The following is a 10,987-nucleotide window of genomic DNA, read 5'->3' as shown; positions in this document are numbered from 1 at the left end:
ATTGTAACACATCCTTAAGTTTTCTATGTAATTCGTCAAAAGAGGTAATAGACTTTCGGAAATAGTTAAAGAATTTATTTCCGTCTTTCCTCAAGTATTCAAAGAGTGTATGAAATAAACCCACTTCCTCTCTTCTCTGGTTAATGGGAAGTACCCATAAAAGGCGACGTTTTCTTTTGCGGCGATGAAGCAACCACAAAGCAACAATTCGTTTACGGTTCATCTTCACACACATATTAAGCAAACGGAATAGACACCAACAACTGGTCACGTCAAAAAACCGTGTAATGTGGAAGCAACACAGTCACGGCTAAAACTCCTACGGCTTTTTGCCGCACAGTCAAAACCGTATAGTGTGAAAGCGACCTAAGGCATCACGATTTTTCCCGACCGTCGCTGGGGACGCCATTGTCCCCTCCCTGCAACAGTAGTCAGTAGTTACGTCACGCCTCCTTTCGAACGACACCGAGACGACGCGACTCAGTCCGCGAGTGGACATGTCTCTCTACAGCGGCTGCTGGACAATAAAAATAAACTTGTCGAGTGGCGGACGCCTATCTCCGTCCAAGCGCCACACGTCTCAGACGTCTGTTCAAAAAGTTTCAGAATATTCGTAATTTCGCGCCAATGGTGTGTTGGCGCGAAATGTGGTTAGCATTCCTGCAAACGCCAGCGTTTAAAGAGTATCTGCCGGAAGTTTCATTGTTGTACGTCTGCTGTATTGAGTAGAACGTTGTGTCTCACAGGTTGCGAATTTCAGGTTGGCAGAGTCAGAAGAGCAACGCGTCTGTATTAAATTTCGCTTGAAACTCAAGAAAACCTTTACAGACACACATCAAATATGCAGGAGGCCTGTGGTAATGAGTGCTTAAGCCGTACTCGGTGTTACGAATGGTTCACTGGACGGAAGTTAAAGATGAACCTCATTCCGGACGCCCTTCGACGTCTACCAGAAACGTTCATATCAGGAAGGTCAACGAAATTATGTGTGCCAATCAAAGACAATCTGTCTGAGAGACTGCAGAAAAGTGTAACATTTCTTTTGGATCATGTCATGAAATCTTGACACAGCATCTTGGAATGCATCATGGTGCCACCAAGTTCGTCCCATGGCTGATGAGTCAAGATCAGAAAGACCTTCGCCTCACAATCTGTGAAGAGCTTTTGAATCGCACAAATGAGAATGAGATGTTCCTTAAGAGAATCTTAACTGGTGATGAGACATGGGTCTATAGTTATGTTGCTGAGACCAAGGTTCAATCTTCACAATGGGGGCAGGAAAGCTTCTCCAAGACCAAAAGAAGCACATCAGGTCAGGTCAAATGTCGAAGCCATGCTGATAATTTTGCTTGACTTTCAAGGATTAGTTCGTTAATTCGTGCCACAGGGACAAACGTTTGTACTATCAGAACGTGTTGCGACACCAGCAAGAAAATGTGATAAGGAAACGCCTGAAATGCAGCGAGACAATTCATGGACCCTGCATCACGATGACGGAATAGCACATTCATCTCAGTTGGTGCGTGAATATTGCACAAAAAACAAAATCCCTGTGCTGTCTCATCTGTATTCTCCAGACCTGCTTCGGCGGATATGTTTTTATTTCCAAAGTTGAAACGACGAAGATTTGCAACGATATACGAGATAAAAGAACACTGGCAGACGGTGCTTTGCACGATCCAACAAGAGGCGTACCAAGACTGCTTCCAGAAGTGGAAACGGCGTTGGGAGTAGTGTATCAATTGTGGAGGAGAGTATTTCGAAGGAGATCATGCACAATAGGTAAAAGTTAAACGTAGAAAAAGTTTGTAGACAAAGTTCGGAATTTTTTGAACAGACCTTGTATGCTGGCTTCACTGGCGTTTCAGCTCTTCCGCACACAAGTGCCAATTGCCATGCACACTTCCCCACACTGTGCATGCTGAATCACAGGTGCCACCCAAGACGATTATCTACTGGAAAAGACGGCGTCCTCAACGACATCATACTGCAGTGTTGCGCCGCCTGGAGAACAATGTTCCTGCACTGAACAAAACATTTGCACAACATCTGTTCCTTCCTGAATGTCTGCTGCTTCCGCCCAGAGGATTTAGCCTCACGGTTATAGACAATAAACTGGTAGTCGCAGGGACCCATGATGACTGCATGGTATCACCTGAGTCCCTGGTACACCATTTCTGGGAAGTTCTCATGTTTCCTGATAATGTAGACACCGCATTTCTGCACGCACATTTCACCAATGACAGCTGCCTGGCCATCTCCACTACTCGCTCACAGCCTCGTGTCCTCCAGACAGAGAGTTCCTCATGGACTCACCTGACACACACATACCAGGGGTACATCTTCTGAATCTGCTCCTCCCAAGTATAGCGGTGTGGACCGCAGCATCCGAGCAGAAATCCATTTCTATGACTAGTACCTCTACACCCTACAAGAGACCACCCTCGCTGGCACATCTGTCCCACCGCCCTTGGTAGCCTCCACACCGTGCTCAACACTACAGTGGGAGAGGGGGGGGGATAGGAAGGTTATATTAGCACTGCTGGCCAGTGAAAAAGACTCATGAACTTATCTCCGACTGTTAATGGTGGCAGTTTAGTCTACTCTGTGACTTGAGTGTATCTTTGTATGTATTGAGTTTCTACCACTCTTCCACTGTGTCATCTATCATTCACTATTGTTATGGACCAGAATTCTACACATCTATGCCATATCCTTCAAGTTCTTCAGTTAGTGCTGCATGGGTGATTGTACAAAAGATTTAGACAATCCTGAAACAAAGCAGATATAGAGTTTCTTTTGTCTACTGCACCTCTAACAGACTGCGTTAGGCTTGAGATAGCAGTTCCTCTAGATTACCCTTTTTGGAAACTACGCTGTGCTGGAATCAGAACCCTAGGCTTCTCTAGGAATTTGGTCACCCTAGTATACAAGAGTTTCTGTAGTGTTTTTGAGAAACAAGAGAGTAAAGTTCCCGGTCTATAGTTGAGTCATCTTTGTCTTCTTTCTTATGTACTGCTTGGATTACATTTTTCATGAAATTACTTCTTCTGTGTATGAGCAGCTTGCTAGACTCAAAAGATGTTCGATTATTAATTCATTCACATACTTGACTAGATGAGTCTCCTGCAGACTTCATGGATTTTAGCTTCCGAAGGAGGTTTGTGAGTTGTGTTTTCCTTACTGGTTCCAGGAAAATTGAGTGAGATTGTTGCCCAAGTGTTCTACGACACTTTGAATCCTGATGATTCCTTCACCCGTTTAAATTCTGTACAGCATCTATAAAATTGTTGTTGAGTATATCATCAGTTTTTTGTATGTAACTTTGCTGTTGTCACTTTCCATTGACATAATCAGATTTATGTTCTTTACACTTTTTTGGCTACATCCTTTAGTGCTGATTACATCCCGTGATGTTTTACTTTTGATTTGAATCTGCTAAGCCTCCATTTATTGAACTGGCTTTTCTCTTATTGATAACCTGTACTACCTCTGATGTTCTCTGCTTGAATTCCTTCCCTCTGTATCAATGCTGGTTAAGAGCAAACGAATTACAAATTAACCACCATAAAACTGTAAATATTCTTTGCTGTCTGTGGAACAATGACAAATGTAGTGCATCAGTTAATCTTCTTGGCATTCATCTTGATTCAAAATTAACTTGCAAAACTTACATTAATTATGTATGCAAAAAGTTAGCCCGAGTCACCTATCTACTAACTAAACTTAGGAATTGCATGAAGAACAAGCTACTGCTGCTGATCTCATGTTATGCCTTATTCAGGTGAGATCTACGAGACAACTTTAAAAGATGCGAGGTCAAAGTCAGCAGAGCTAGGAAAGTGAAAAGATATACCCCATAAACTGTAGTATTGATAGAACTTGGCATCTCTGCAAGATGGGTGGGGTATTTTATTAAATCCACCATGTAACAGATATGTAGCCAAATATAATAATAATAATAAAGCACTGTCGCCATTCAATTTTTTAAAATGTTTTTAAATGTTATTATTAGATTGCTAAGTTCTGTTTCATTTAGCCCATCCTGACTGAGGCAAAATACATGTGGTTGTGTTTCATCGGATGCACTTCTAGTTTTTCAGTGCCTAGGTACTGAATATTTTAGTGCAGGACTTTAATATTAAGTTCCTTTTCATGATTACTGAGTTGTTGAAATCTGTTGTAGTTGGAGACTGACAAGTGATCACATTGTATTCATTCTTATTTATCATGCCCCTTTTCTCTTTCGTTGACTGTGGAATGACAAATTCTTTTGCTATGTAGTGGGGACCTGCTTCTTCTCTTGGAAAGTACTCATTGATTTCCTTTCTATTTGTGCAACTTTTGAAGTTGCTGATTGTTACCTTTTTGTACTTTGAGTATTTTCTATTCTTTTTGTGGTGTTTTGCACCTTATGACACATTGTGATCCACCAGTTTATTTGCAACCAGATGGTTCCAACACTACAACACTACACTCAATGCTGAATCTTCTTCTTGTGCCGTTGGATCACTGTGACCTTCCTCATTTTTGGAGTGTGATGATCCAGTTGTGACATCTTTCGGTTTTTTTTATTTTATAGGGGATATTCATTAGTGTTACTGAAAGTAAATATTTTTGAGAACATATCTCAATTACCTCTGCTCCTTCTAGATTACTTGAAGAGCATCTGGCAGTCTCCTGCTCATTTAAGAAGTGGAACAACACGAAATATCACAAACCAGTTTTATAGATATTGTCAGCACTAGCCCCTGATTTGAAATTGCTCTCTAGTTTCTTCTTCTTTCTCCTGAAATTTGCTCTTAAAGAATTAATCTGCTTTATAACAGTTTCTTTTGTTGCTGACATATCTAATTCTTTGTACTTGTCAAGAAGTACCTCATATTTGGCATCCCTCATTCTTTTTTTTATAATACTGGAGTTATTACTTTTTACGTTCCATGAACATGAATGTCTTTCACAAAGCTGAATAGCTTCCTCCAACAGTTTGCAATTAATTTTTCTGAACTCAAAGAGAGTGGTCATGAAACGAAAACAAACAAGATACGACACTCACACTATGCACATTGCTCAGAACTGATGAACGTTTGTACAAGACTTCGCAATCTTGGTACGCAGGCTCAGCCATGCATACCAGCTGTAGAAGTATGAAACCAGAATTTCCCTATAGATTGTGCTAACCGTCTAGGGCCCATGAGACCGCGTCTGCTGCGCCATCTGCTTTCTGTAATGGCTGACGATGTCAGCACACAAAAACCCAAGTTCCATACATCGGTATCTGTTTCAAACCATTAAACATGAAACCACCGAAAAAGTTCGAAGACAACGAATTGCAGGCCTTATTGGATGAAAATCATACTCAGACTCAACAGGAACTCGAGGAACAATTGAATTTGACGCAGAAAGCCGATTCTCTTCGGTTCAAAGCTGTGAGAAAGGTGCAGAAAGTGGAAAAATGGGTTCCGCATAAGCTGAATGAAAGACAGCAAGCAGCTCGAAGGACCACTTGTCAAATGTTGATCGCCAGATACAAAAGAAAGTTGTTTCTCCATCGACTAGGGAATGAAAAAGGGATATGTTTTGAGAATCCTAAGTGTCGTAAATCATGAGTGAATCCAGGCAACCCATCGACATCCACTGCAAGACGAAATCGTTTTGCGAAGAAAACACTGCTCTGTGTTTGGTGGTATCAGAAAGGTGTCACCTATTATGAGCAGCTAAAACCTGGCGAAATCGTTAACACTGGTCGCTACCAACAGCAAATGATCGATTTAAATCGAGCATTTCGTGAGAAACGACAGGAATATGGAAAAAGGCAACTCAAAGTCAACTTGCTCCATGATAACACTCCATCACACAGCAAAACAGATCAGGGAAACGATCGAGGCGTTCTGTTGGAAAATATGAGGGCATGCAGCTTATTCTCCAGATTTGGCTCCATCCGATTATCATCCATTTGCATCATTGGGACATGCTCTCGCTGAACAACGCTTCAATTCGTATGAAAATGTACGAAAAGAACTGTGTTTTTGGCATGCCATTCATTGCCTGCCGGAGAGGTGGGAGAAATGTATAAATAGCAATGGAGACTGTTTTGAATAAAATATTGTTTATCATTTTCAAACAACAGACCTGCAATTAACGCAACCAAAGTCCAGTTTCATACTCCTGCACCTGGTACATATGAACGACTGCAGAAGCACGCATAGTCCAAATTCCATCAAGGTTAAAGGTGGTTGTACAGTCCTGATGCTTGTGCAGTTATACTATGCATGCTTGCTTAGGTGGGCACACTTGCATAGGAGTGCTTCTCAAGGATGGAATAACGTGTGAATTAAAGTAGCTCTGCATGATCTTCAGTTGCCTCCTGGTATGGATGAGTTGTTAAAAAAGGAAACCATGAACAAAGGTTTTTCGGATCAAGAAGTTCATGTGTTAACGAGATGTACGAGCTGAAAGAAATAGAAAATTGAAGGAAAAGAAGACGAAAGCAACATAAAAAAACAAATGACTGGTTAATATCAGGAAATTATGAAGACAGAAATGAAACTGAAGATAGTGACCCAGTATCAATGAAAATTCTTTAAGTTAATGCAGCTGATGGGGATGGGTACAATACGACTTACAATGGCAGGAAGGGAAACAAATCTAGCACCCCTAAAAAGTAGGTCAATGAAGAGGTAAAAATGTCAGGAGCTTTCGATAAGCGGAGCTTCAAAAGTGTTTCGCCAATAAGGATAACGAGGAGATTGATTGTGTAGCAGTCTTGATTGCTTTAGTCACTGGCGAGGCAGGTTCCAAGGGCACACTTTAAACTAATAAAAGGTTTTTATTGTCACACAAAATAAATGTAATTAAATTACTTTTGTTGTATTCCATGGATCCCATGGAGAGTGATCTCTTGGACATGGAAAGATGTCAAGGATGTATATTTAATTTAACTTAGAGCAAAAAATGAAATGTCATTACGAAACCATATCACAATGCTACCAGAAATTTATTTTACACTATTCAAAAACATTGAATTAAGGATTACAGTGAAGATACTCTTCTGTGGAGTAGAAGGGGTTGCCGAATAGAAAGTTCTTTAATTCAGTCTTAAATTTCATTACATTTTCTAAAATGAGATTTAACTTGTATTCATAGATTTTGGAATACATGCATACTCATGTATCTGACTATTTTCTGTTCTAATCTTAACCCCCTGAGGTCTTTGTAGATAATGCTTTTGCTCCGTTCATGCATTTTACTACTTTTTGAAAAGAGACACGTTGGAAATGACAGAGGACATCAATGAACACACTGACTGATCAAAAGTATTCGGACACCCTTATTTAATGTGGAATTGTTACTAGATGTCACAAGTGGTGCAACTCTCAGTATGAAAACACGGAAAAGAGTACTGTGTTGTCAGTAGAGAAACAGTAACAGCAGAATCGGTCTGTCAGAAAGCTCAGCTACTTCAAGTGGGATCTATAGTCTGTTCATCGAAAGAACAATCCTGATGTAAACATTATGCTGCATGTTCTTCAGCTGTGTATAATACGGTACAATAATAAACTTCTGTTTTATGGGGTGGTGCAGCTCGCCCACGCTACTCAGTGAAGATAACTCAATGCACTACGCTTTCCTGGTGCAGTTAAACAGGGAAGCCAGTCCATCAAACCATAGTGATGTGAACGGCTGCAGATAATGATGTGGAAGCTTATTTGTTTCTGTTCCACATTCCACAACAATTTTAATGTTAATGAAGTATGCTTAACCTCTATCCAGTAGTTTTATTTTGACATTTTTCACAGCTGGGTATTTAGAAAATGGTGGAACACTGAAATCATTTGCATCAAAAGTATTAAACTAAGACATTCAGAAGTAGATTAGACCAAACATTACATCTGCAGATAATTAACAAAATAGACAAAAAATAAAACTTGAAATGCCAGTTAAATTTTAAGAGTAATAAATTAATATACACTAATACTCTCGTAATACACATCTTAAGGCTAGTTGTACAATCTCATTATAAATCCAGGGATAGTTAAATGAGGAATAGACTAACTGTGGCTTAACTTGGGGTGCGCATTGTACAACGCCATTTTATTCCCCATTGAATTATTCCCTGAATAGCGTTCCTGTCCAGTTAAGTTGGCAACAAATGAAGAGCAGGTTGGATATTTTCATGTACATCATTTCATATTTAATATTTGTGCAAACTAAGTTGACAGTTGTCGCTGTGGCTGATGGGTCACTACCATCAGTCACCATGCCTCCTGTCGACAGAGATTGCGCCTATAGTAGTTTGTTGTCGTCTGCAAAAATAGGGTGTCTAACATGAGTGATAAACGTTCTAGGTCGCGAAAGTATTCGCTTGAGGATACTTTGAGGCTGATAGATAGTGATACAGTAAACGAGTTCAAGGGTGTATCAGAAAACACAAAGCCTGCTACGGTTTCGTTCAGTGAAAATATTACATCAAAACATTTAACTAAGTTTGTTGGGTACTTATATTTGTAACAATGTATTTTGAAATTAGTTAAAGGATCAGGTATTAGTTGTTTGACCAGTAAGAGATCTTTCTAGATTTCTGAATAGAGTATGGGAAAAAATACACAAAACTTTCCATTCACAAACAACTTCATATAGATGGACAGAGCAGCTGCAGAAGATGTACAATTTGTTCCTCCAGAAAAGGTAGGAGAGGCTACAGACTGGTAGTGCATCACACATTGACTGTAAGTTCCAAGTTGCATAGAATTAATTATACAACTTGATAAAGTAAAGTCAGTCCAATTCAGCTACAACATTTCTAGAAACGATGGTATTCCCTCAAATGTAGCTGTGTGCCTGACCGAGAATTGTAAGTAGGCACATAATGTAGAATCTCCTGTGAAATGCAGTCTGCTTTGTGAAACAGTTGATCTTTTCAGAGACTGCAACAAATTGCGACATCAAGGAGATTGATTTTAATGAAAATTATGAGAGGTATTACTGGCAAGCTTGTTGTAGAATGGTTAATTCATTGCAGCAGCAATGGTCATTTTACAGAAAGAACCTTTGCTGAACTTTTGAACAATATTTGTGGACCCACATTTGCCATTTCTTAATAACCACATTGAGTGTATATACATAGAATAAGACGCCAACACTTTTGTAGACAACCATAAATTTTAATGCCTTTACGGTCGCTCCCAGCAGCCACCATGCCACGTGTCAACTTACTTTGCAGTTTTAGTACCTAAATGTTTGAGAACAGTAACTACTTAATAGTTAATTTTGGCTTGTGCAATCATCTCTAGCAGCTGTATGTAAACTGGGTGGAAAGGGGAAGTAGTTGGGGATGTGACACCTTCACTCTGTTCTTCCTTCTGTTCTACAGTCATCTCAACTTAAAACTGTCAGTTTTATTTCCAGACTAAAAATACTGTTCTCAAATGTGAAAGATTTAGCAGAGTTGCAGATAGTGCTGCATCAAAAGTAGCAAGGAAAGAGCCAGAGATGGGTAAAAGAACTGTGCTGGTTAAAAAAAAAGAGACCACGAAGCTCAAAATTAGGTTGAGAAAGTAAAAATTAAAACAAATTATTTCATAATGAAAATATATTAATCCATATAAATTGTTTATTTTATTTTCAGGTAATTACATCAGAGAACTGAAAAAATTAACAAAACACTCACTTGTGCATGTTGTCTAACGTCATACACGTCCTTTTAATAAGTCTGTTGGCTGTCCACTTGCCAATACCAATGAAGTCTCCATTAATAGACTGAGGAAAATCAACAGAGGCAAAAGAGTTTCAGTGGTAGCTAGTTCATTTGTGGAACAAAGTCATTTCTGAAAAGAATAACATTATACAATTTGTGTGACAATTCAAGAGCCATTTAAAAACATAACTTTCCAGCCACTCCTTCCACTGTTATAATTATGTCGATTCAATGACTAAAGACTCCTGTTAGCTGAATGAGAAATCCCTATGTTCTTACAACATGGATAACAATAGCTTTATGATAAATGTGGATGTGGTTATGCAGATAACATGACCAACTGAGAAACACAACAGTTATATTCTACAGCTTTTTTTAATGACTTTCCTGTTGATCTTATAATGTTAAACTTAACTTGAGTAAGCTCAAATAGTTCATAGGCTTCAGTGAATAATGGTAGGTGGGAGACAATGTTGTTGCTCTGCAGTATTAATGGGCCTACGATCATTATGTTTTCACTAAAAGGCGTGAAGTTGTTCTGACACTATGGTGTTTATAAAAAGATCACTCCCAAAAGAAGACAGAATGGAACAATACTTTCTGCTGTTGATGTAATGTGGCTGAGCGAAATTGGAACACAACTATTTTATCAAAATGTTTTGCTTTTTCGTTTGGTTGAGTGTATTATGGTGTGGCGGCCGCACCGTTCAAACACGCGAAGGGCTGAACTACGGCACAGCCGACACAAGTAAGCGACGCCCGGCATTCACGAGTGCAGCTATACCGCTACGCCGAATTTTGGCAACGGTGCGTCGCGCACCGGACGCACGGAACAAAGCAAGTGGACAGTGTGAGCCGGTCAACGAAACGCGACACACGTCTCCGCTCCACCGACTTCGCCGTCGCGGACCACGTGCGTCGAGTCAACGCGACTCCGCCGCAAACGCGTATGCGCAGTCTGAAACGCAGTCGCTCGGTTCGCGGAGTGCACCCTTCTGTCTGACAGTGCCTTCCTCCCTTCCGCGGACATCGCGGCGCTTCCGCTCGCGCCAGGAGCTGGACATTCGGTGACGCGGCCTTTATCTCGCTCGGTCTACGCGGTCGCGCCACGGCTCATCACTGGAGTGTAGTGATGGGCTAAACTGCGATTTTCCGATATCAGTGATTTCTGTGAATGCTACTTTTCAGTATCTGTTATTCTTAACTGTGATTTGTCGCAGTTAAGAGTTGCAGTTAAGGAACCTAAGTCACGTATGCCTCCACCACTGCTATTTCTGCGATTTCTGCTAC

This window comes from Schistocerca piceifrons, chromosome 8 (genome assembly GCF_021461385.2).
Source record: "Schistocerca piceifrons isolate TAMUIC-IGC-003096 chromosome 8, iqSchPice1.1, whole genome shotgun sequence".
Taxonomy (NCBI): Eukaryota; Metazoa; Arthropoda; class Insecta; order Orthoptera; family Acrididae; genus Schistocerca; species Schistocerca piceifrons.
Note: the sequence above shows the minus strand (reverse complement) of the source record.